This window comes from Ambystoma mexicanum, chromosome 9 (genome assembly GCF_040938575.1).
Source record: "Ambystoma mexicanum isolate Mex_15411 chromosome 9, UKY_AmexF1_1, whole genome shotgun sequence".
NCBI classification, from domain to species: domain Eukaryota; kingdom Metazoa; phylum Chordata; class Amphibia; order Caudata; family Ambystomatidae; genus Ambystoma; species Ambystoma mexicanum.
This window is the reverse complement of record NC_090931.1, coordinates 659,087,697-659,114,591: the sequence shown is the minus strand read 5'-3', so window position 1 is coordinate 659,114,591 and position 26,895 is coordinate 659,087,697. Positions and strand designations below refer to the sequence as shown.

The 26,895-nt window shown below is 45.9% G+C and overlaps 1 protein-coding gene across 1 annotated transcript in view; it reads right to left on the bottom strand.

The window, feature by feature from the left end:
- Nucleotides 1-26,895, bottom strand: part of AOX1 (aldehyde oxidase 1) — a 738,465-nt gene that overhangs the window by 93,707 nt on the left and 617,863 nt on the right. The window lies entirely within an intron of this gene.

Sequence of the window (26,895 nt, the reverse complement as noted above, 5' to 3'; positions counted from 1 at the left end):
AGGAAATGCACAGGAAGGAGTTGTAAGATTGCTGCTTCAATAGTTGCTTGAGAATTGTCACCATGCTCGTCATAGCATGAATGCCGGCTCTAGGATGCATGGAAAGTCACAGGAAGGACTTGCAACAGGAAATGCACAGGAAGGAGTTGTAACAGGAAATGCACAGGAAGGAGTTGTAAGATTGCTGCTTCAATATTTGCTTGAGAATTGTCACCATGCTCGTCATAGCGTGAATGTCGGCTTTAGGGTGCATGGAAATGCACAGGAAGGACTTGCAACAGGAAATGCACAGGAAGGAGTTGTAACTGGAAATGCACAGGAAGGACTTGTAACAGGAAATGCTCAGGAAGGACTTGTAACAGGAAATGCACAGGAAGGAGTTGTAAGATTGCTGCTTCAATAGTTGCTTGAGAATTGTCACCATGCTCATCATAGCATGAATGCCAGCTTTAGGGTGCATGGAAATGCACAGGAAGGACTTGCAACAGGAAATGCACAGGAAGGAGTTGTAACTGGAAATGCACAGGAAGGACTTGTAACAGGAAATGCACAGGAAGGAGTTGTAAGATTGCTGCTTCAATAGTTGCTTGAGAATTGTCACCATGCTCATCATAGCATGAATGCCAGCTTTAGGGCGCATGGAAATGCACAGGAAGGAGGTGCAACAGAAATGCACAGGAAGGAGGTGCAACAGGAAATGCACAGGAAGGAGTTGTAAGGTTGCTGCTTCAATAGTTGCTTGAGAATTGACACCATGCTCGTCATAGCGTGAATGCCAGCTTTAGGGCGCATGGAAATGCACAGGAAGGACTTGTAACAGGAACTGCACAGAAAGGACTTTTAACAGGAAATGCACAGGAAGGAGTTGTAAGATTGCTGCTTCAACATTTGCTTGAGAATTGTCACCATGCTCGTCATAGCGTGAATGCCGGCTTTAGGGTGCATGGAAATGCACAGGAAGGACTTGCAACAGGAAATGCACAGGAAGGAGTTGTAACTGGAAATGCACAGGAAGGACTTGTAACAGGAAATGCACAGGAAGGACTTGTAACAGGAAATGCACAGGAAGGAGTTGTAAGATTGCTGCTTCAATAGTTGCTTGAGAATTGTCACCATGCTCATCATAGCATGAATGCCAGCTTTAGGGTGCATGGAAATGCACAGGAAGGACTTGCAACAGGAAATGCACAGGAAGGAGTTGTAACTGGAAATGCACAGGAAGGACTTGTAACAGGAAATGCACAGGAAGGAGTTGTAAGATTGCTGCTTCAATAGTTGCTTGAGAATTGTCACCATGCTCATCATAGCATGAATGCCAGCTTTAGGGCGGATGGAAATGCACAGGAAGGAGGTGCAACAGAAATGCACAGGAAGGAGGTGCAACAGGAAATGCACAGGAAGGAGTTGTAAGATTGCTGCTTCAATAGTTGCTTCAGAATTGTCACCATGCTCGTCATAGCGTGAATGCGAGCTTTAGGGCGCAGCGTGAATGCGAGCTTTAGGGCGCATGGAAATGCACAAGAAGGAGTTCTAACACAAAATGCACAGGAATGAGTTGTAACAGGAAATGCACAGGAAGGAGTTGTAAGATTGCTGCTTCAATAGTTGCTTGAGAATTGACACCATGCTCGTCATAGCGTGAATGCCAGCTTTAGGGCGCATGGAAATGCACAGGAAGGACTTGTAACAGGAACTGCACAGAAAGGACTTGTAACAGGAAATGCACAGGAAGGAGTTGTAAGATTGCTGCTTCAATAGTTGCTTGAGAATTGTCACCATGCTCGTCACAGCATGAATGCCAGCTTTAGGGCGCATGGAAATGCACAGGAAGGAGGTGCACCAGAAATGCACAGGAAGGAGTTGTAATGTTGCTGCTTCAGTAAAAGAGTTGCAACCTTTATTGGAACCAGAAGTCGGACGTGAAGCCACACCCATATTTTAGAACCCCTCCACCCCCTTTTAACACGCCCCTTTTGTACACTTGAAAGCCTTAGGACAATAGCAAGAGGATAGAAAAATATCATGCATGCCGTTTTTATTTTTTGCGTAGTAGCTACATTCTTTTTTTTTTTTAAAGCAATATGCATTATGAAAATAAAAACATAACAATGTAAGGCTGCAAACGGTATTTCACTAAATTATAAACCTTGCATTTTTTGACCTTGGAATTGAGAAAAGCATAGCTGTGTCCGACAGAGTTGCATCCAGTGACTGTCAAGTTGTTCAGATTGCAAGAAGATGGGCATTGACCCACTTGCTAGATCAATAGATCACATATTCCCACACGCCATATTTATTAAAGGTACAGTGACCAAAAAGCGCGTGCTGCAAACTCTCATCTCAGAACAGGTTATCATGCCATGTTCTTCCTGGAGAGGAGCGCCTGCTACCTTTTTTGCCATATTTATTAAAGTTGTGGAAACCATTGGATCCTTGAAATAGGTCAGTGGGTTAAGATCCTGCAGCAGAGATCTCACTGCAGCTTTCATAGAAATCAGTGCAGCAGGAGCATTAACCCACAAAGCCAACATTCCAACAGAAAGTCACCAGGAGAAAAGGTGAGCGCAATTCTTTATCCATTGCATAACACACACACACCAATAACAGGACGAGGCGGTCTGTTGCAAATGTTCAGCAGCGTTGCCATTATTGGCTAACTGAATTAATATTAAAGGCGCAAGGAAGTTTAAAAACGGGTTTGGGCACATCTAACATTAATCTGTCCCTACTCAATCCCCATCAACCATTAAGAGAGATAGACCAGTCATAAAATCCTGCCAGACATTATTTTCCACCAGAATCATCCTCATTTTGTTACACAAGAGGCTGAGCCGAGGTAGATTTTTACCCGTTCCTCCTACACTTTCGTAGAAACGTACCTGTCATTGAAACTCCCCATTCTATCTTTGTTGAGTTACTTGTTAAGCATTTCATAGAGCAATATTGTATGCTTCTTTGTCACTTACTCAATGGGGGATAGCACAGGGGCAACGTGCTTGTTGGTCTTGAAAGCAAGACCACACAGAGCAACAAAGGTTTGAATCCTGGATCCGCGCTTAGAAACCAAACTTGTATCGGTATTAAGTGTGTTATAAAAGAAACAATAAATAAATAAATGATGACGTTTAATTTTCTCCAATGGAAATGAAGCTCTGCAAGTAGCAGGCTCGAAGGATAATGTGGGCCCGGATGCCATGAATGGTGTAACCCTCACTTTGAAACTGATTATCTTGAGAGCTCTACAGAGGGAGGAGTACATTCAAGCAAAGCTTTCAGCATTGAGAAGTGGCCCCCATAACATGTCTGACACCGACCCATCCAGCCCTGGTTGTTCCTTCTATAGCGATTTTGCATTCTGGGATTTGTAGTTTAGCTTTTCCAAAATGTGTGTACCACAAATCAAATGCAAATGGAATTGGCTAAAACGCAAACATGACCAATAGTCCGCTTCTTTCCCACCCCTGCCTCCTTACTCTAATAGGTGGTTCTCCCACGCCACGCCAGTCGGGTGTCAGTGCTGCATCCTGGGAGTGGTAGTTTTGCTTTTCATTTATCATTGCAGAGCTGAAAGTGACAGAATGTAAAGAAGGAGGCGTCCATAGATGCCTCATTCACATGTGCCACTTGGCATCTTGTGCTGTCTACATGTTCTGCTGTGAGTTGGTTGTATTATTATTAAAAGTTGCCTACTTTTGTCATTATTTGAAACAGGTACCAAGTATGTTTTGGTGTGAATGAAATGTGCCGTTCCGCAAATAGTACTTTTTTTGCTTTCAAACAAGCAAGAAGCTTTGAAGATGTCTACACGTATGCAGTTAACCTTTTCTTTCACCAATTAAATGAGTGTGACCTGTTGTCTGGACTCGGCTTTAAAATGCATATAGGCCATCACAATTAGCAGCCCCAAATTTAGGACTTTCCAAGAAGAGTTTGAATTTTGCACATGGAAGGGTCGTTGAAAGCTGAACTTGTCCTCATGACCTATTTTCCACTAATTGGGGCCTGCCTCCCAGACAGCACGTATACAACAACAGAGCTGTGAATTACAGCTCCAGGGGACAGCAAATAATTTAAATGTAATTGATAGACTGCCTGGCAGGATGCCCATTTCATGACATCTCTGGCTGACGCACCTTAAAACCCCACTGCGCTGCTGCTGTGCCCTGTCTTGAAACTCAAGATGGCCGCCTCATATGAGAGAGAGTGAGAGTGAGAGAGAGAGAGAGAGAGAGAGAGATCCGGGTCTACCGTGAGAACAGGACACAGCTCAAATCCGGGCAGGTGGCAACTCTATTCAGTAATCACGCGATTTCATAGTGAAGGCACCGGCTCCTGGGTCTAGGTAGGAGAAAACAAGGTTGACTCAGATGTTCATTTGTCTTAGGAAGATAAAAATATGCTGTTTTTGTTTTTTGCACTGCACCATTAATAGTGCTGAACTCAATATTTGAGGCTATCTGCCGACCTGTATTGCGTTTTAGACCATTAAAACAGAATGTGAGGTGATTTGGAATTATTTCGCAGTATTTTAACATAATAATAATAATTTGCATTCATGTAGCGCTACGATTCCTCAGGCATCTCAGCGTCGACCTACCTGTTGTGTGGCCCAGCGGTGTATGGGGAGCCACTCATACATGCACACACACAGTCATGCACAGAGATGCAGGACGCGATGTTGCCGGTTGCATCACCCGGCGGCAACTGCTGCACGGACTTCCTTTATTCCCTTGCGCATGCGCGGGCCCAAACGAGGCTCGCGCATGCCCAGTGCACACTCGGGACGTCACATCCCTTTTTATCTTTAACAACAAACAACAACATGAAGTTAACTTAGTAAAACATTAACTGGAGAGACCTGACCGCAGGTCTCTTCCCATCACTTACTGACGGCCACCGGTATCCTGAGCTCAGTCCCCTGAGTCCAAAACATAGTCCTTGAGACGGGCAGGCGGTCTCCTGGACACTCTTAAGGGATACCTAGACGTGACTGGTGGGGCCTCCGTGCTCGCTTCCGCCGCTGGGGAGATGCCAAAACTCAGACGTTTAAATTGGTAAAGCCCCCCGTGCGTCGTGAAGACGGTGATGAACCTAGAGTCTTGGTGGAGCTCAAGCTGGTGATAGCCCGCACGTAGGTCTAATTTCGAAAATACTTTCGCTCCCTGTAGTTCGCCTATAATATCGTCCAGCGTTGGTGTAAGGTGCCTCTCCCTCTTAATTGCGGCGTTGGGGAGACGCATGTCCACACAAATTCTCACAGCCCCTGGCTGCTTCGGCTTTGGCGCCACTACTATGGGGGATACCCAGGGTGTCGGCCCTTCCACCCTTTCAATTATGTCATTGTTAACCAGCGAGCGAAGCTCCTCTTCCACCTTTTCTCTCAGGTGGAACGGAATCCGCCTGTGCTTAAGGGCGGTTGGCCTGATCGTATTATCAATGTGCAGCCACACTGGTGGTGCTTTTAACTTTCCGACCCCTTCAAAAATGCCTGTAAATTTGTTTAGCAGCACCTCGATGTCCATTTGATAGACTGCCATCGTGAAATGGACCAAATTCAGGGCCTCGGACGCTGCGCAGCTGAGTAACGAGTGGCGGCTCACGTCCGTAACGAAGAAACGTGCCTTTATGGTCTTACCTTCCTTGGACACGGGCGCTATAAACACGCCATCAATTGGAAGGGGGGTATCCCCTCCAAACGTAAAAATCTTGGCAGTTGAAGTGCTTAGCGCCTGAGGTCCCGGAATCCGCCGATAGTGGTCTGCGGCCAGCACACAGACCGATGCACCTGTGTCGATGAGCACTTGCGTCGGCACCCCCTGGATGTCCACTACGCACTTAGGCTGTCTCTTGTTCTTGGCACCTGAAGCAATGTACGAGATGAAGAATACTTCTTCTTCTTCCTCCTCCTCCTCTTCTGCCATTTGAAGCCTCTGTATCTCCTGCTCCAACGCCGCAATGCTTTGCATTTTCCTTGAGCCACCGCCACGTGCTCTGGCTGGGCCTCTCTGCACTGACACCGGGGCGGGGGCGCGACACATTCGGGCATGATGGCCAGGTCCATTGCATCTGCCACATGACCTATCTTTGGCAGGACATTCCTCTGAGTGGGGCAGATCATAGCCGCACTGCTGGCAAATGCCACCAGACCCCGCAGTAGAGCGAATTTCCTGCTTTCTCTGCCCCCACTTGTCTCTTGACATCGACCGTTTCCCCATGGCGAACGCTTCCTCCGATGCTCCTGGACGCACCGCCGCATACATTTTCGCACCTCTAGACTCGGCCAGCTCAAATGTTCTGCCACTGTCCAATATCTGCTGCAGGGACCAGCCTGGTTCTCTTAACACTTGTCTCCACAGTTTGCTGGAGCTGCAACCCTGTAGAACCTGATTACGTATCATGCACTCATCATTGTCCCATCGACAAGAGGTGGCCATCATTCAAAGCCGGGCACAAAACTGGTCGAGCGACTCCTCCTCTCTCTGCTTTTCCCCGCAGAAGAGGAACCTCTCGTAGTCGACATTCGAGAGCGGTATGAGATAGTTCTCCAGCGCCTTCTTCACCTCGGCGTATGTGCCTACCTGCAAGTTGAGGGACTCGTAAATGCCTAGGCTTGCCGGGTATAACAAGGTGGCCCTCTTTGCATTGTCATCATTAATCCCCGTTGCTGTAAAGTACATATACAGTTTTTTGATCCAAAGCCGCCATCTTGGGGCCAATTTCGAAGGGGGGCCTGACACATCAAATTCTTGCATAGGTAACAAGGCTCCCTGTTGTGCTCTCGCCGCCACCGCTGCAGTTTCTGCCTCTCCATCACTGTCTGCCATGTTCACAGGTCGCACAGGCACCTCCTGCTGTGCTGGAGGCTGCAAACCTGACTCTGGAGGGTCTTGCACGTACCTTCACTTCTCTTACTGCGTGGGGTGGCCCCCTTGTTTCATTTTGCAGCTTTCAGGTCCCCTTCCTGTGGTGCCTGTCTTCAATGGGCCATCCTCTATGTGTGGAGGATAGCCAGAAGTTCCAGAAATTTGGTAGAAATGGAGCCAGTGGCGCACGAGCACCTTCTCAGGCCGCTACCACTGTGCTCCTGCAAATAGAACGTCGCCGGAATGCATCCACCGGGTCCGTGACTCATCTGCCGTGACGTCGCTGCTACAACATGCCATATGTGTTTCACGAGCGCTCGTGCAGTATCCCGCCTCGTCGCCAGTTGTTGTGTGGCCCAGCGGTGTATGGGGAGCCACTCATACATGCACACACACAGTCATGCACAGAGATGCAGGACGCGATGTTGCCGGTTGCATCACCCGGCGGCAACTGCCGCACGGACTTCCTTTATTCCCTTGCGCATGCCCAAACGAGGCTTGAGCATGCCCAGTGCACACTTGGGACGTCACACTACCAAGGAGACACCAGTCTCGTTTGCCACTGCCTTGTACGTGGCACAGGATATTTTAAACGTGACATGGGCCTCTAGGGGGACCAGTGGAGGTCCTATGTCATTTCATCGACACACGTTTTTTCGATGGCTTTTTTTAAGAAGAGTTTTTGTGGAAAAGACAAATCAACTTTTTTTTACATTATTTGGGGGTGGGAGGAATACTGGGGGGGTTAACCCCTCAAGCCCCTTTTCCTCTACCTATTTCGTGTTATTCCGGACCCCCAACCCTCTGTATGTCCTTTCCCACCCTCCCTCCCCAACAAAAATTAGATTCGTTTTTTTTGGCAAAAACTCTTCGAAAAAATACCAGTCGAAAAAAAGGGTGTCGATGAAAGGACGTGATACCCAAGTGTAGGTTCTTCGGGGTGGACAAGGTATGGTCCCATTTCCTTGCACCTTTGATGTGAGAGGCTGCACCATGCTGTGGGAGCCAGGTGAAGGATGGCCTACCTATGAGCAGGGCCTGGCCACCACCCTGGTGAGAGAGGAAGGGGACCTCAACCATTTTTGTGAGGTCTGAAGCCAGGATGAGGGGCTCGATCTTGAGCTGGAAGGCATACCATCACTAAGCGGTTTCTGGTTTCTTGGAAAATCATCTACCCTGCCCTCCACTGAAATCATTTTGCTTGGATAATACTCCTTTTCTCCCTGGATGAGAGCATCGACCCTGTATCCTGAGCAGAAACCCTTGTGTGGACAGTGATATGACAAACGCCCTTGCAGACTGACCTGCTTTCATATAAAATGTCATGTTAGTGTGCATTTGTATAGTGCCGCCTGCCATAGTTTATGGCATCGAAGCGCTTTTGCCTGACAGAGCGGCAAAGGATGAGTATGAAAGAATAGCCAATTTTTAAGCCCCAGCCAATGAAAAGGATATCTGAGGAAGGTGAAGATAGCTGGTTTCATTAATTTTAGCAGCCAGTGTACTGTGTGGACATTGCCTGACTGGCAATACCTCCCAAAGCTGCTTTCTCACTCTGCCTTTCCTCAGAGCTCAGACCATTGGTCAGACGAGGCGTGAAAGAATGCCACTTCACGCTGAGATGGGGGCTACTCTTGCTGTGGGCCTCTACTAATGGCCGCCTCCTCAGGTATGCTGACAACACCCAGGCAGGAGGGATTTGACAGCCTAATGCCAGGTTGCTTTAACCCCCCCCCCCCTCTCTCCACACCCCCACCAAAAGAAATTGTTTTACTGCGCAAGAAGGGGCCTTCTGGAAACATCAAAGACACCATTATGCCTTTGGAGGTCATGATAGATAGCATTACAGGTGCCAGCATTTACATCCTTGGCGAGATACCCACTCCGTAGCAAAAGGTAGGTGGTTACCAAAAACAGACTACCGCTACCAGAATTCCTTGAGACCAATTGGGATTAATTTGCAAAACCTGAAAAGACAGCCTCCCTGAAGATTGTTAGAGACATGAAAGCGCTAGGAGAAGAACAGCAACTTGAAATGCAGCAGGTATTCAACACTGGGAACTAGAGGGCGCACCTCACCCACCCTCTGTTTCTCTACAAAAGGGAGGTTGCACTGGGGGAAGGGGCACTCACTAGTAGTCAGTGAGCAGGGCCTGAAAGTAGAGCAACCACCGTACCGAATTCCTGTACATAATGCCTGGGTATGTGCCATCACCTTAACATAACTCTAAAGAATACCTTTGAAGTCTTATTGGAAAATACCACGCTTTCCTGCTAAGCTGAAGGACCTCTTTGCCAAAGCTCGTCTCCTTAACACCCAGAACTCATGGGAGGCCACAGGCTGGCTTGAGTCTACCTTATTGTGGTTGGCACAAGTGTCCGGAAGTCCATACAATGAGCCTCATTAGCTCTAGCCCGTGGTCTCTGGTGGCCAGAAAGTACAGACAAATGTGTAGGGTCAGCCAGGATGTGTCTGAAAGAGACTAGAGTTGGATTGCCTTTAGCAGCTGAGAGCCATGGCCTTGCAGAGCTGTTGCCAGAGCACAGCAGGCTCTGCACAACCGCTTTTGTTGAATTGGCGCTGGGAGCCCATGTGGTTGGCATTGGGCAAGATGTTGAATGAATGACATCTCAAGGGAGAAGTGTCCAGTTTGGCGCGGGATCGGGCAACAAGGCCTGAAAGCAGAATCGGGAAGCTCTGATCATGTGGATGTGAGATCATGGAAAGGGTGTAATGGACCATTGTATTTGTAGACTGGCCACGAAACTTGATTAGGTTTGTGAATTAGACATACCAGTGTGGACAATGATCTCTCTTTCTCCGATCGGGAGCCAGTGGAGGGACTTGAGGCCTGGGACGATGTGGTCATGTCTTGACCAATTGAGGACAGATGAGGTTGCAAGGTTTTTGGTGACGCTTGATACGACTGAGCCTAAAGTAGCTGTTGAGGCGTTGTTAGAGATCTAAAAAGACGAGGGTGAGGTTGCACCTCAAGGTGACTCCAATTTGGCAGAATTGTAGGACGGGATGGGAGCATCACCCATCTTTGTGTGCCAACGAATGGGTGGGAAGAGGGTGGAATCAATGGATGTGACCAGAAGGTTTTCTGATGTGGTCCCTGATTCAAAATCTCTCATCCACAATCCATAGTTTATCCTCCATATATTCTGTTCTCCATAAACAATCATCCATCATCTGCTCTCTCTTCCACATAAACAATCATCCATCCTCTGCTCTCTCTTTCATATAAACAATCATCCATCATCTGCTCTCTCTTTCATATAAACAATCATCCATCATCTGCTCTCTCTTTCACATGACGTATTGTGCATTGGCGTATGCTCGCTACCATCATTTATCAGTCCCCGTTCATGCTCCGTTAGTCATCCTTCAGTCTGTATCCTCCTTGATCCACACCACTAGCACCCTCTGCCAGCCAATCAGGTCGCTCCAAACGCAGGCTTAGACCAGACAGTCTAATCCCGCATTTGGAGAAAGCCAGTGAGTGCTCATGTACATGCTCACCCACATCCTGGATTCTGCCCGCAACCCATCTTTGCCCACAGCCTCCTCCGACATCGCTGCTCACCACAAACTTTAAAAAATCAAATCTAGTAGAAGGACCTTCTTGGCTGTGTCCTCCCCTCTCCCTCTACGTCTTCGCAATCTCCCCAGAACAACATATTCGGATGTGGCGGTACAGAAATGGATCAGGGGCTCTGGCTGTAGCCCTGTCTCCATTTCAATGTTGGTCATCTTTAGTGTATGTTTTTGTTTGTGTTGTTGGCATGAACAGGTTGCAGGCTCTTTGCGGCCCATTCAGCCCTAAAGAATGTGCCCTTAGTACGCGGTTCCTAACCCAGATTGCTAATGCCAGTAAACCGTTAGGCCACTCCCTCAGACGGTTACCAACCACCACAGCCCGCTTGCATAGCCATATTACCTACACTCCCTATTATCGATGGATCATTCTCTCCCACCCTCTCGGGTCTCTCCTGCATGATCCACCCTCCATGCTCTCGCCTCATCATACTCCATCTTCGCTCAGGACAGTAATATGTCATTCCGGCTCCATGCTCTCTCTCCTCCACTGGCCACTGTGTTCACTCCACTCTCACTGATACGCTACCCACCCTGCATGCCGCCACCTCCATCACTGATCGTCTTCACTCCCCTACACGAGTAGTCATTTCCCCCACTATGATCGTTCACTCATCCCTTGTGCCTTTGGGAGGCAGTAGCCTTGTCTAGTGACCCCAAAATGCAATAGACATGTGCACAGAATCGATTCATTGTCCTTTCCCATTTACCATATGTTTTGGTGTCATTTTCTCGTTTATGACAGTATGACGTCCCTTGTTTGTACAACCAGTGGATAGCTATTTTTTTTTTTACTTAATTTGATTCTTTTTCTTTTTATACTGTTTGCATCAATAACATAGTTGTTTTGATTTCCCTCGCTCACTCTCTGCGCACACTCAGTACAGTGAGTGCACCCATTTTTGGGTCTGGCGTCACAGGTTGCAGTTCATAGCTCTGCTGTCTATGTTCCGCTCCCACTTCTCTAGGTCCCCAACTCCACAATCCCCACTGTCAGTGGCCCGCCATTCTCCGGCCTGTGCGTGCCACCCTCTCTCCCCCATGCTCTCATCTCCATGATCTATTTTATGCTGACACTGTAATGGAATATGTGTAACTATGCCAGGGGGCTGCAACCTGCGGCTCTACACTGTTTGCCTAGAAATCCCTTGATCCCTCACCGTTGACTGCTGAGGTTAGGGATAATGGGAGTTCTAGTCCAGAACATCTGGAGAGCCAAAGGTGGCAGACCCCTGAACTATGCCATTGGAGCGACCCTGTAGAAAGGGCATGTTATGGCATTGCATATACACAAAGTGGCCAAATAGGAGGGGATAGAGTTAGACACAGAGTTGAAACAATGTGTCTTGAATTTGATTACCTTTGTCCTCTATGTTCCTGGATAGAAGGAATTGTGCTGAGCATATGTCCCTGTTCTTAGAACCGGAGTGATGTAAGTTTTCAGAATGTGCTTTCAAATTTTAGAAAAACTAAACTGAAGTCTGATGACTCTCACTTGCAAAGGTTTTTTTGGCAATTTTCCAGGAACTCTAGTGGCCATTTTTGGTTAGCTGACAAATACACGCAGATGCGATGTTTAACGTTTCATGGTCCACTTTACTAATAACCGTTCTGGGAATGGAACGTTGGCATGGCCATTGCGAGAAATGGGTCACCAGAGGGCCTTAACCACTGTAACAAAGCTTGCAGTTTCTTTCCCAACATTCCACCTCAGTGCTCGGGGACTACCATAGCCAACATTCCACCAGGGCAAAGCCCACTGCAAAGTTCCGAGGAACGCCTGCTTCTAACATGCTTTTGATCTTTTTTTCATGATTTAGCCATATTGTTATGGCATCACAGCCCGGGGGTTCTCCGTGAATTCTCCTTGGGCCCATAACTCGGGTGTGGACCGATAACGCCTGCTACAGCCCTCTCCCTGAGTTGGAATGTCTTAATTATTTATTTGAATTGTTCACGTCTAACAAGAACCTCAGGAAAGTGTCTGTCGTGGGTGAAAGCGCATTAAGCTTTCTGTCCGGAAATTAAACTGTTGTGCAGTTGGTTCCCCCTTCTGTGTGCTTAGTTATATGTTTCAATATTATCTTTTGCAATTGAAAATTGTCTTTGAATTTAAAAGAGTAATTTTTCCTCTTTGAAGGGGCGAACATAGGAACAAGGAAGGAAACTGAACACACACAAAAGAACAACAAAGGACAGATGTGCAAGCTTTGTGCTTGTTAAAGCACGCGCCATTCCAAGCTGCTTGCGATGCACGTGCACGGCTCTATGTCGTTTCATCGACAGTCATTTTTACGACTGCCTTTTTTACGAGTACACAATTACGAAAAAAGTCATTCAAATTAATATTTTTTGTGGCATAACCCCCAAAGTCTCCCCCACCTATTTTTAACCCCCCAAACCCTTATCTGCCCTTTCCCAACCCCCAAAAATGTCGATTACCTTTTTCGTAATTGTTTACCCGTAAAAAAGGCAGTCGTAAAAATGACTGTCGATGAAACGACGGCATACCACGTGCACGTGCAAGCAGATGACTGGGTACAAAGCACAGCCCCTTGGATGGAAAATTTCCCTTTGTTCAAATCTTAATGAATCACACTTGCAATGGAGCATCTTAGGGATGCTTCAGGAAGCAAATCAGGGATCAAATAGGAGGTGGGCAGCTGAGATGCCTCCTGGAATCTCCCCATTGTGTGAGGGAAGATCCTCGTGCATCAGGACGTATGAGTTTAAGTTGCTCATAGATGGGCTGATCTCAAAGGACTCGGGCACCAGTAAGCAGGACTCTGAGCTCATTGGAGAGTTTTTTTTAATTAATAACAATATTGAAGTCCTGAGGTTTCTGGTGGCCTAGAATCTACGTGAGAAAGTGATAGACAGTTCCAGAGCTGATAACCATGCCTGGTCTTACATGTGAACCAGCTGGCTAGAAACACCAGCTGCACTGGTGGCAAGATGGCCGCCAGAGGCATTCATAGAAACCCTGCCAGCCTACAGGGCCATCTGAAACACCAAAGACACAGGTGGCTGGTAAAGCTTGAATACAGGTGGAGTATAAATACTTGTCTCAAATAGAAGGCGGTCCCTGTGGCCATTTTTAAAATGATGGTGCATTTTGCAGAGGAAATTGGATAACAAGCGACAGAGTTTACAGCAAGTTCTCAAGGGGAACACATGAGTTGTTCCAGTTCTTCCATGGTGCACCGGATCAGGGCTCATTACAAGTATGGCAGAGTGGGAAAAAATGGGCAGCAACGGAATTACCACTTAATTTCCCACTCCGCGATATTACGAGTATTGCCCTGGAGGGGGGGGGGATTTACCTCCGGTATAATGCTGGAGGCAAATCCTCCGACTTTCTGCCAAAAATCGGTAAAATCGGGGGAATTACCATGCCGGTTATTCCCACCTGCGGTAAATCTGCCAAAAATGCCCCATAGATTACAATGGGCTCTAAAAATAATGGATATTAACTCCACCACCATCATTTGTAATCTGGCCGGTAATTCCGCCAAACCAAGTGCCGGTAACAGTAATTCCGTTGAGTGGTATACCAGCAGACTTACCATCAGAATGCCGCCCAACTCGCAATGAGGCCGTCTTTACAGCAAATCATTTACGTGCTTCTCTGAAAATTGTGCGTCCCATAGACCTACTGTTGGCAAATACTCGTGCCACATCCTTATTACCTCACACGGCAGTGAATTGGTACTCTGGGGAAGTGAAGAACATTTACCAGATGGTAGTAGAACATGCAACCGTTTTAACTTCCCTAAAAGGACCTACCATGTGCATCATCGTAACCGTGCCAGTTAATAACATAAAAATGGGAATGGCCTCAAAATAAAATACAATATGCATTGATATCAACTAGAAGGCTCAAGGGCACCGCCAAGGGGTGGCCAAGGGTGCCACGGCCACCCTTATAAAAATGCTGGCCCTCCCATCGGCCACCCCGCCTGCGAAAAAGCAACAAAAAAAAAGAAAATAACACCCACCTCTTCAGTGCGAAAAATAGTCTTTTATTTTTGCTTTTGGCGCCGCCACGTCCCGCCACCCACAATGGGCTGGAGAGTCAGGACCAACGGACCCGGAAATAAACACAGCCTGAGCCTGGCGCGCATTTCTGCTTTGGCAATTGGCTCGCGCTTCCCAGGCTGTGTTTATTTCCAGGTTTCCATCCTTCCTCAGGCTCAGTCAGCATGGTTGCGCCGTGCGTGCGCAGCACGTTTATACACGCTGCCAATATTTTTGCATTGGCACTGCAAAGGAGACATGGCGGCTGCTGCGGCGCGCTGAAAGATTACACTTCAGAGCTGAGGTAAGCAGAAGCAGAGTGTGTCTGTGTGTCGTGGGTCTCAGTAGATTTATTTCTGCAACCCTGTATCTCCCCCTAAACGCTTTCAAGCTCCATCTGAAGGCTGCTGGTCTGGAGCATTAATGAGCCGTGCGTTCTTCTGCAGAAAAGAAGACGGCCATTCGCAATATAAACGCTGTGTTCTTTGCTTTTTTCAGTTTTGACGAAACACCGTTATCCACAACACCTAGGTTTATCATGGCCTTTGCTCACAAGTGCGCTACTAGAAAGCATGTTGTGTATCATTAAAAAAAAAGATGAAGGTAGGCCACAGAAGTATTTCAATGTGTGTATGCAGTACAGGTGGGATTCGAAAGATTAAACCCAAACCCAAGCAATTATGTCTTTACAAGCCATGGGGCGGTGCCCTTTTTCTGCTTTGTCAGACCGTTTTGTGCTGGAGGTAGTGAGGAAAACATTTTCCTCAAAACATTAACAGATTAGGGAGGCAAGAGGGGTCAACTAAAAAACAAATGAAGTGGAGTTAAACTGAAAGCAACGTTCCTTCCTGTTGCCCTTTAAAGATACTTACAATGGTATTTCTTTGGTTTGTGTTGTAAGTGCCAACATTGTATTGCGTGTCAAACCGAGCATGTGATCATCACATGTACTTACAAAGGGTGATGTCTTCTGCGGTGCTTTCAACAATGTGTGCTTCTGTCAGTTGTTGTTAGCACACTGCTACCAACGCGTTGATGTCCCGCAAGGCACCGCATTCCATTCATCAAGCATCAGACATAGGGAGGCAGAGTGACATGACTTGTACTAACTCACACAGCTGTATGAAGGCTGTAGCACATCCCTTTACTTTGTGTTGATTCCCATTTCCCACAAAGGGCATCACAAGGTAAGCATCAAAGGTGCACACGTTTCCCAGCCTATGCCAAATTGATCAAATTAGGGGGTACTTTTACATACTTAGAAAGCTTATCCCGAATTGCAAGCAGGATAAGCTGCTAAATGTATGAAAAGCAGAACAGTCTATTTCGCCTGTTTGGAAATTGTGCTGGGAGATGTGCAATGTGTAGGAGGGTCATTCTTGAAATGCATGTGTATTTTTTCATACCATAACAGCAGCAGCAGTATGAACCCCAGATATGCCACTTGCAATTCTGTCCCACAAAGAGCGATTGAAATGTTTTTTTCTAATTTCATAATTTTACCATATGAGAGCATTTAAGACCCTGTCATAGTGAGATGTGCTTCCAGTGCCTACGTGAGTGCTAGGATCCTTTCACACATTAGTACAAGCCCAACACTAATATTTACAAGAGAGCCATCCAATGCATAATTTGCAAGGGTGCAAGACGGCCAAGTAATGTGCAGGGCACCTTTGTTAGTTGAGTGACTGGTACATTCCTCTGTCTCACGCAACTTAAACTTCAAAGGTTTATCCTGCTTTGTGCACTTTTGAGTTACACGATTCATTGTGAATTAGCCCCATTGTCATATACTGCCATGGGTTCCCCCCCCCCAGTGCCAAGGCCTTTTTTGGTGATTTTGGTATTTCACCATGCAAAGCCTTCTAACATTTTCTCCTTCATTAACCCCTTAAGTGCCACGGACGAGCTATCTCGTCCTTGGCACTGGGGAGGTAATCCCAAGGACGAGATACCTCGCCCTTGGCACTTAAAGGGTTTAAACGCTGGAAGATTTTATAGTACATTTCTTTCTTCTTAGCAAACATGTGTAACCAGCCTAGTTGGTATAACATAGCATGATTGTCCTCCCTTATTTATATTGTGGTTAACACAGCAGGCAATATTATACTCATTGTTAAATTGGTTGGTAATATTATACTCATTGTTAAATTGGTTGCTTGTGCAGTTGTCTCCCTTCTCTTAGGCTTCATCAAAGTGTCAAAGGGGAACATGAGAGGGGCACATAGATGAAAAAGAGAGCATGGACCAACGTATGATAAGTTAGGGTGACCAGATGTCCCGGTTTTGCCCAGACTGTCGAGGAATAGGTCCCTCTGTTGCCTGGCCTGAAAGTAGGAAAGGAAAGGCGGCAGACATGGTTTTTCGGGAGTGGCAGTGTGTCAGCAACAATTACATAGACAAGCATTACAATAGTTTCACAATTTTGCTATGGCGGGATGAGTTCGAACCCCAACCTTTCAGACAGCAGCCACATGCATTAACTCGTTATGCCACAGAGATCAGTTGGGAAGTAACACATAAGGTATGTAATATCAATTAGAGCAAAAGCTCCTTTATTATTAACTGTATCGACAATCAAAACCACACCTTTTATATGCAGGCGCAATGCTGGAAATTCTGTGAGATCCCCGGGGGAGGGGGGTTTGTGTCACCCTGACCTTGTGTTGCTTTGATTGGATGATGATATACGTGCAACTGAGCCAGATTGCAAGAGCCTTCTTTTCCCACAATGGAATCGTAACTTTAGTCAGTTGGGAATCTTTGAATTTAATAGCTGTCAGGTGCCTCTTGAATGTGCATGTAAAATGTGGCTGCTGTGTAAATGACTAGGCCATTTTCCATAATTTGTGCATCGAGGCTGTTAATATTAAGAACCCTTACTTGAGAGACCTGATGGGGGTAGAAAGCATCAAACCTGTTACTTTTTTCGAACAGATTTGCAATTCTTAGTTTTTGACGCATGGTGAAACTGTGACCAAAGAAAAGGCCAGCGAGTCTAAAAAGAAAGTTGTCAACAACAGTTTAGGCTTTTTTTGCAACTATCATAGATGAGTAATAGAGTACAGATGCTAGCGGTCAGTGGTCGAAGTGTACCAAAAGAAGTAATGGAACTACAATGTTCCCTGCTGGCCTGCTCCTACTTCCCAGCAAACCCCATTCCCCTGCCCCCTCCCACGCGCAATCCAAACCCCCAAACACATGCGCCTACTGTTTAAGGGAATGTTCAGTGCGTTGCACTGAGGTGCAAGATTCAACTTCTTCCTACACTTTTATTTTAAAACAAAACCATTCCACAACTATTTCTTTTTAAACTAAAAGTATAGGAACCGTAAAACATTTTCTTTTTAAAGTACAGGAGCACTGCTCCCCACAGCTCCTGCCCACTTCGACCACTGCTATGGGTTTACTGGAGTATATTTTGGCTTCTACTGAGAACTGCTTATTGTTTGACTACTATTTTCAATGCTCGTGTATTATCTTTGCGCGAGAGGAAATCCTCTGTGTTCTTGTGTTTAATGAGCACTAGAAGCACAACACTGCAAGCGTAAATGGTTGCTGTTTTAGTAAGAAAAGTGTATTGTTGGACATTTGATTACTTTTAATGTTGGTCATTCACACAAGAGTAATACGTTGCTGGGCCTACCACCACAACCCCTAATAGTAATTCCGCTGGGTGCTCAAGAGTAGAGGGAGAAGAGAGGGTTTGATCTACTCATGGACACAAAACCTGCCACAGCCCAATGCAGGCCTTTTGAACTGCCTCTGGCTAGGAGGTTAGGCTCTGGCATAGCTGGGTTTGATGAAAATCGTGTCAAAATGGTATTTGTGTGGTAGTCCAACAAAAAATAAAATCAATTTCAATGAAAACTAGTGAATGTACTATTGTTCCTTACAATCAATGTGCTCCTTTATATTCAAGCTTGATATTTGTCTTTTCTCGTCAAAGTCGAAAAACTATTCTGTTTGAAGAACAATGAATTGCCTGGCAAGCATATACACATCACATATTCCTTACATAGCACAAACCGGATTGTGAAACTCAAAATGTTAACCGTACTGGTATTATTCTGTGCGCATCAGATACATTAATTAGTTAACTGTTAAATAATAAATGGAACTATATCAATATGCAATTCCTTAACTCTCACATATACATAGTTTTCAACTGGACTATATAATACATCGGCATCATAGCTTTCCTAAAATTCAGTTACGTGTTTGTTTTGGTGTGCCACCCCAAGATTTCCTGTGGCCTCATCGGGCCACCCCTATAAAAAATGTCTGGGGGCGCCACTGGGAAGGGTGCTGCCAACACACTGTGAAATGTTCTTAGGAGTAGCTCAGCAGGGTGCTCATTAATAGCAGCGTTGCTCACATTTTCCAAGATGCTTATAAAAAAAGGACTATCAATGTCTCAACCTGTAAGAGGGCTGCTCAAAAGAAGGTGACTATGCCAGCCTGTCAACCAAGATGCGCCATGCCACTTTCCACATGGTGAAGCACGTTTCAACAGAGGCATCCTAACTTGGTACAGTTAAGCACATTACAGTGTTAATGTCTACACTACCTCTGTAAAATGGTCACGACCATTTCAACAGTGTCATGCCAGTTTTTCTTCAGGTAAAGCACATTGTTATTCCAGCGTCTACAATGACCACAGAAAATCGCTATGACAGTTTCATGCTAGCCCCAGAAAAGGTCCCTGCCAGGCTTTGAAGTCCTTCCCAGGAACAGAGTCACCAGCTGTGTTCCCGCTTGTGCCTTGGGCTGGGTGTGGGGTTAGGCGGCTGACCCCACCCATAGACTGATACACCGACACAGGGTGGGAGGAAGGTGCTGGGGTAACGGGTTGTCGACGTCATCCGCTAGCATCCCTGGCTTTGCTGCATGCACACAGCTTGCTTGTGCACCCTGGTCCGTGCGCTGCACAGTGCCGGGGCGCAATGGGGCTTTACCTTTGCAAAGAATGATATATATGATATTATATGGCATTCATAACGCGCCTGTACACAAGTATTTCTAGGCGTGAATCCAAGCGTATGTGCATTCTTGTCGAAGGGAAAGACGACACCAGAGCGTAAGTTGCGCTAGACAGCGGCATTCACTCTCCAATGTGGCTTGAGGACCCAGGGATCCGGGAGGATCTTAATTGGGCAGAGGCTGAAGGGCAAATAAGGAATATTTGGACTCCAAATTCTTAGAAAATTAGCGTAGTGGCTTCAAACGAACCCCATCGTGCAAAAGTGACTTCTGCAATACCATAAGTGCTCCCCAGCAAGGTAATAGCACATTTCAATGGTATCCAGTCATTTTTTCGAAAACATAGTTTCGAATGACAAAAGTTTCGGAAAAAATGCATTAAAAAATTCATTTTTTTGTAGGTAAAGTTTTTTTTTAACTAAAATGGGTTTTAAGGGGTAAAAAACAGGGGTTTTGGGGGGCCCATTAAAATATTTTTTAAAAATGCATTTTTTTCGATGCATTTTTATTCGAAACATTGCCATTAGGAACTATGGCATTCAAAATTATCACTATAAACCCATTTCAATACAGCTGCATACATTTATAATGAAAGAACTGGAAATGGAAACGTCACTATATCTAAAACTGAAACACGCCCTTACAATTAGAAAAATAATTATGCAAATAAACATTATTCAAAATAACTGCTCATTATTGCTCAAACGTCTACTAGAAAAGAAACTGCCAAGAACCCACACTTTATCATAACACTGAGGTAGATGCATTGAAAAGTGAACACAATACCGCAATGAAAACTCCCCATCCATTTGCAAAACTCAGAAATGGTAGTCAACTCCCATGCTGTACGGAAAAACGAAACCTTGCAAACCTTATCTACAACAACAACAGTTGCTTGGGGAAAAACTCAACAGAGCAGGGTGGAGAACCTGTCAGCACGTTTTTCAGAGCTACTATTGGCGCAGTGTTCTGGGACATCAACCTCAGTGTACCTGGAAAGGTTTCATACAAAATTCTGAACCAAACTCTGTTTTGGTAACGGGGATGAACACTTAGGCAGAGACTAAGCAGATCAAGGGTTTGGGGTAAAGTACAATTAACAAACACAAGAGGGTGTCAAGCTAAGGATTGTACACACATGTAAGTGCAACCATACTCTACTTGGCAATAAGTGTGCATTAAGTCAAAGTTACTAAAAGGTAAGTAAAAACACGAAATACACATATGCAACCACAGTTTGGTGTCCAAAATGCGACACAAACACCACACTTTAGAATTCACACATTTTCAATAGCAACACTGTAATAATAGACCATAGGAGGGGGGACCAAGACTTAGTGTTACACTTAATGAGTTCTTGGCCTATCCAGGCACAGAGTTCACCAATGTTCAAGGTAAGTAACAAGGTTTTGGCTACTTCAGGGTAGTTTGCGATTAATCGCAGTTTTCTAAAAGAAAGCAATGGGGCTCAATGCAGCTGCAGTACTAGAGTCAGTGCAATGACTTGTAGGATTACTAAGTCAGCTTTCCAGCGTAGGGACGGGGGCAGCATCTTACCTCCGTCATCCGGGCGGTCCCCAATCAGGATGCGCATGCGCAGGTTCCTCCACCAAAAACCAGGCCCAGTTAGCTACAAGCAAGGACTTGAAGACATACATCAATGCCAGGTAGGGCTGTTGGGGACAAGTGATTTCACCTTTAGTTCTGACATTGGAGGCCCAGGAGTAGCAGAAGCATTGTGGGCTTCGGAGGACAATAGTGGCAGCTGGATCTGATACCAGCCTCCGTCAGCAACCTTTTGGAAATAGATCACCACCGGGCTGGATTTGGCTAAAGTTGAAGATCACCAATGGGCTGGATTTGGCTAAAGTTGAAGGAAGACCTCTGCAATGATTCTCAAGATGTTGGAGGCCCCCAGCACAAACCAGGCACGACAAGCAGTTGAAGTGACCTGATGCATGGTCTGCAGGCAGCAGGAGAGGTTTCGGGCTCCACAGCGGAGCCTCTTCTTGGCAGAGGGCAGACGCAGACAGGGCAGGGATGTCTCAGTCCCACAACGAAGATGCATTGCAGGAGTCCCCACTTCCAATGCTGTGCTCCATATACAGGACCTCGCCTCCTCAGAGCTCCAAGATGGTGACCTCAGCCAGGCAGGACTCGGAACGGGTAAGGCCCAGCAGGTCAAGGGATGGAAGCCCCTTGGAAGGTCTCCCATTGTCAATTAAAAAGCAGAGCTTCACATTGGAGAGGATGGCTTAGTCATCTGGGGTCCCTCTGTGTACCCTTCATCTTTGGATACCTGGCTCCAGTGGTAGACTGAAGAATGGATCTATATCATTCACTGATAGGGGAAATCCTCGACTGTGGGGACCCCGACCCATATATCAGGGAACCTGCAACATTCAAACGTCTGAGTGGTTGCCCTACCGGTTTTGTACGATCTGACCGAAAAAACGGCCTGACCGTACAAAAAGCCCAAAAAATGCTACCACCAAAGGTTCGAACACCAAAAGTTCGAACCTTTGGTGGTAGCATTGCAGGTAAGTTAAAAAAAAGGGGCTGCGGGGGTGTCCCCCGCAACACCCCGCTCACTATACTGTGTGGTATAGTGAGCGGGGTGTTGCGGGGGACACCCCCGCAGCACACTAAAAAAATAAATAACAGGGGCTCGCAGGGGTGTCCCCCGCAGTAAAGTGAGCAGGGGTTGCGGGGGAAACCCCTGCAGCCCCCGTAGTATGTAAGTGTGTTTGAATGAGAAAGGTGTGAACTTTTGGTAGTTCGCACCTTTCTCATGCAAACTTTCCGGCCGCAGCAAAATCAGCCGCGGGCGGATCACTTCGAATCGTCCTACCATGGACAGGCGCCTCAAATAAAGCCATAACACACTGAAGGTTTAGGATGTATAGTGGGGTCATCTGCAACTCCTCACCAAGCCTAAACCGGTTATTTGCAAATGAGCACTGGCCAGAGTTCCTGAAGAGGGTGCCCTTATATGGCCACATCCTACCGCTGCCCGGGAGGAAGATAGCCAAAAGGGGGCATCTGAACAACAGTGGCAGCCATTTGGGGCACTGTAGTACTCCAGTATGCTGCCATGTGCTTAAAAAGAAAAGGCCAAGAGGAGAGCACCCATACATGTTAAACATATCAGGTTACAAATGCCTTGCCTGTGTGTGCTCCACTACAGGGCTTGGAATTGGTTAGGCCCAGCAGATAAATGGAGGGAGGCACCGTGGATGGGATCGACATAAGGATTTGGTGAGTAGGCACTAAAAGCAGCTCTTGGGTATCTGTCCTCCACCAGTGAGCAGGAGCTACCTCTGGGGAACGAGGAGTTAATACATAGTGAGTTTAACTTCCACATGAGAGGCAAACTATAACCATTTGTCCACAGCATATAACCCTCAAAGGATTGAATACCTTCTAGATGTCCTTTAAAGCTCCTTTCCACATTCCCAAACACCAAGGGTTAATGTCACGCAAGCATGGTGTTATGGCACCAGTTGGCCTGCGGAGTAAAAAGTAGCTACTAGCAGCTACTGTTTCCAAGCAAACCAGGCTCCTGTAGGTTACAAGCAGAAGCTACAAATCTCCCATCGCTTTGCAATTTGAAACCCTGCACTAGATGTAGAAAAATATCAAAAAGGTCAAACAATGGGGGAAATGTTCCCCTGTACATGTTGCTTTTAAGACTGACCAGAGCCCCAAAACCAAATGTGTTAAGCCAGAGAGTGAGATTGAAAAAGACATCTCTCCCAAAAATCAGTTCTGGATCACACAAAAAGTCTGCGGATATGCTGAGGGGTCCCCATTAAGGAGAGGCGAAGCCTGCAAAAAGAACAGTTTTCCTAAAACAGCAGTGCCTCAGGATCACACTCTGGCAGTGGCACTTCCCACCCAGGCCCTGTGACCGCTTCCACCCCAGCAGCTGCTGGGGCCACTCACTCTTAGAATGGCCCATAAAATCATTCCTGGTATTCTGAGAGTCTTCAATGAGTCATTGCATGTCCTCCAGTATCAATTGGAAGTGGGCCACCCATGTGTTAATTAGGTACAATGAAAGGCAATAAGGGCCTTATCAAGAGTTGGGCGGAGTGGTAAAAATGCAGCGGTAAAGCTATTACCGCTACATTAGCGCTCTGCTGAATCCCGAGTTTGGGCGAACCTCGGAGCATTCGCCACCAGCTCTGAGCTGGAGGTGACTGGGCCAATTTCCATCCATTTTTCGGGGCAACTGCCAGAGCACAATGATCACTGCAGTAATTGCACCAAAAATGCCCCATTGAGTCCCATGGACTCAGAAAAAAATGAGGATTTACTGCACCACCGAAACTTGTGATCTGGCGCTAATGGCTCTGCACCAAGTTGCGGTAACGCTAATTGCATTGGTCATTATCCTGGCGAATTTACCGGGGGGATACCGCCCAACTTGTAATGACCCCCTTGTCTTTCAACTGCCCCTGCAGTCATAAGTTTAGCAATGGTTTCCGGCTGCCAAGGAAAAGCTACTTTGAGTTGTGTACAGTGCCGAGATAATCAGCCAAGAATGTAGTCAGTTCTCCTCATCCCTCCACCCACCAAGTGCTACAATTACCCTATTGAATCTGTTAAAATATTGTATTAATTATTGTCCAGATATGAAACAAATGACATATTAAATATGCACACCCCATCCATACATTTTCTTAAATGTACACGTAAATCAGACAAACAATAAACACCCATATATGTATTTATGAAATGAAGCAACATAAAAAAACAAAAATGCATATTTAAAATGAAAAGCCCTGCATACTGTCCTTCAAATGCATAGCACATGTTTAAAACAATGTGCACAGTACAGCTCCAGAAAGGGTCAGATAAAATAGTGGGTGAAGCACCATCACTACTGACTCTGGGTTTGCGCTTCAGTATTGGGGTGCAGGCATCTAGGGGATATTGGTGCATATTCCATGAGCATTGCAGAGTTCTTTTTAGAAGACTGAGGCAGGTAACCCGGAAGGGTAAGAACCTAAACATTTGAACGAGTAGTGAACGGTGCCTTGAGAAGGGCTGTTGTTATGGGACAGTCAGCTTTCACGGTAACGTGTGAAAGGAAATGCTGAAGACAATCCTATATCATAACTAGGTCTTAACCTGCTTCTCATCTGCCTGTTAGCTAACATTCTTCCCTCGCCTCTAACCTGCCTCTGTCCCTCACTTCCTCTGCCTCCACTCTAGGCCTTCACTCATCATGGCTTCCTCTGCCTCCACTCTAGGGCTTCACCCATCATGGCCACATCCCTAACACAGGTGGGCGTGCCGCCTACCTGCACTTACAAATGTCCAATGTTGGTTGTCCTTAATCTACTCATGTCCACCCATGTATTGTCCCCGGTGACTGTTCCCTTTTCTCACCTCCACAACCTGGTCAGAATGTCCCTCAAACTCGCCCCATTGTAAGAAGCTCACTGCTACCACTCAAATCTCATTTCTAATCTATTGTACGTTCTTTTTTGATCAAAGGAGCATTTATTCCTCCCTGTATATAAATCAATATAAATAGATAAATAATACATTAACAGAGCAGAAGAAACACTAATATTGACCAGGATCTTGACCTGCTCGGGCTTGGTTGAAAGTGCAAAAGAAATGTACTAGACCATCTTGTGTTTGCAGCGTGAGAATGGAACATCTTGAGATCAGTGGCCCTTCAAATGCAGCTGTACCATAGTGTAGTGACTGAGGGGAACATGTGGGTGGAGCAAAGATCTAGGCCCAGAGATCAAGCTATTATGGAACCCGACAGTTGCTCGTGGGAAATTGATCAATTACATGATACGCTGATTTAATTGTCAAAGTTAATCTCGAGCAGCTCAAGAGACTACCTTTTAACCAGTTCCAGGAGCAGACTATTGCCAACCAAAACAGAGGCAGTCCCTCTCCAGAAAATCCATGGAGCGGTCTTTGCCACAAAGCCTGGGAGTTTGCACCGTCCCATGAGGTCTGAAGTCAAATAATTCCTAAGGGCCCATAGCGCCGTCCAAACCAAATCATGGAAACATGGTGGCCTCTATCAATATAAAAATGCATTCATGGACAATTTAAGAATAGATGGTGGGTTACCCTTTCCATGGGCCATGAGCAAAGAGTGTGACAGAAACACTGACTACACTGAGCATGCTAATATCTGGGGAAATCCCAAAACTGTTGACAGCAGTACAAAACAAAGGGTTAAAGATGTGTTTGCATTGTGTTAGTTAGATGAATGTTTAATACAATGGAAAGATATAGTTTATCAAAGATACTGATGGGTAATGAAGCCTGTCTTGGTCAAATTCAACCTTCACTCTTGAGATACCTGTACACCAAATGGTGCTTTGGTATCATCCCGCCGGCCAGCGTATAGAAGTCCTGGTGCGCCGCATCTAGGAATATTTGCGGACACTGTCATGAGTGTAAAAGCATTTTCTGCTGAGTTAGCATTGGGATATCCCTGAAATCCATGAATGAAATCTTAAGACATGTCTAAATCCGAATTTCAGGGCACCGGGAGGACTTGTATGCCTCTTTGGTAAATTTGAAGAAGTGGTGTTTGCAGTGCCCAAGTACCTCTATAAGGCATGGTGACTGAAGAACCGGTCTCTCGACCTGAATGAAGAACCCAAAAACCACTTATAAAGAAATCTTTACTGGTCACTGGGAATGTCATACAGTTGAGTATTAATAGTGTACTTGGGACTTCAGGGTTTCATAAAACAAGTAAATGATAATAGGAGGAAGTATGATTAATTGCATCATATGATTTTTAACTAGGGTGAAATGGAAGGTTATGGAAATTCTAAGATCCCAGTCTCTGAAGTATGATTTTATATTTCATTTTGAGTGAGCAACTACTTTTGGACAAGAGCGTGACAAACCAACCAGAAGACAGGTAGCTGTGAATATGTATCATTACATCAGTTCCATGTGGTCTTGCAAGCTTCTGTGGGACAGCCTCCAGGGGACCACCAAATGAAATATCTGTGAGGGTATGCATAGAAATCTGTTGTATACTAATTGACCTTTTCACAATTGACCTGGGGAGAATTGACCTCGGGAGAATTGACATAATTTAGAAGGTCAATTAGGACATATATGCAGGGGGGAAACCCCCCGCAACTCCCACCCGATCCAAAAACCCCTGTAGCCCCCCCACCCAAACCCCTTATATTATTTATAATCCAAAATCAACCCATTACATATATAAAATAATTAAAATAATATGAAGGTCAATTGTGCAGAAGGTAAATTAGGACCACTATAATTAGGTCAATTGTGCAAAAGGTCAATTGTAAAAGGTCAATTTGGGTAATACCTAGAAATCTGATCCGCCTTGCAAAAGTTGTTTTTCCGTCCCATACATTTGTGTCCATACATTTTAATCTGTTATACATGTCTCTCACAATCTAT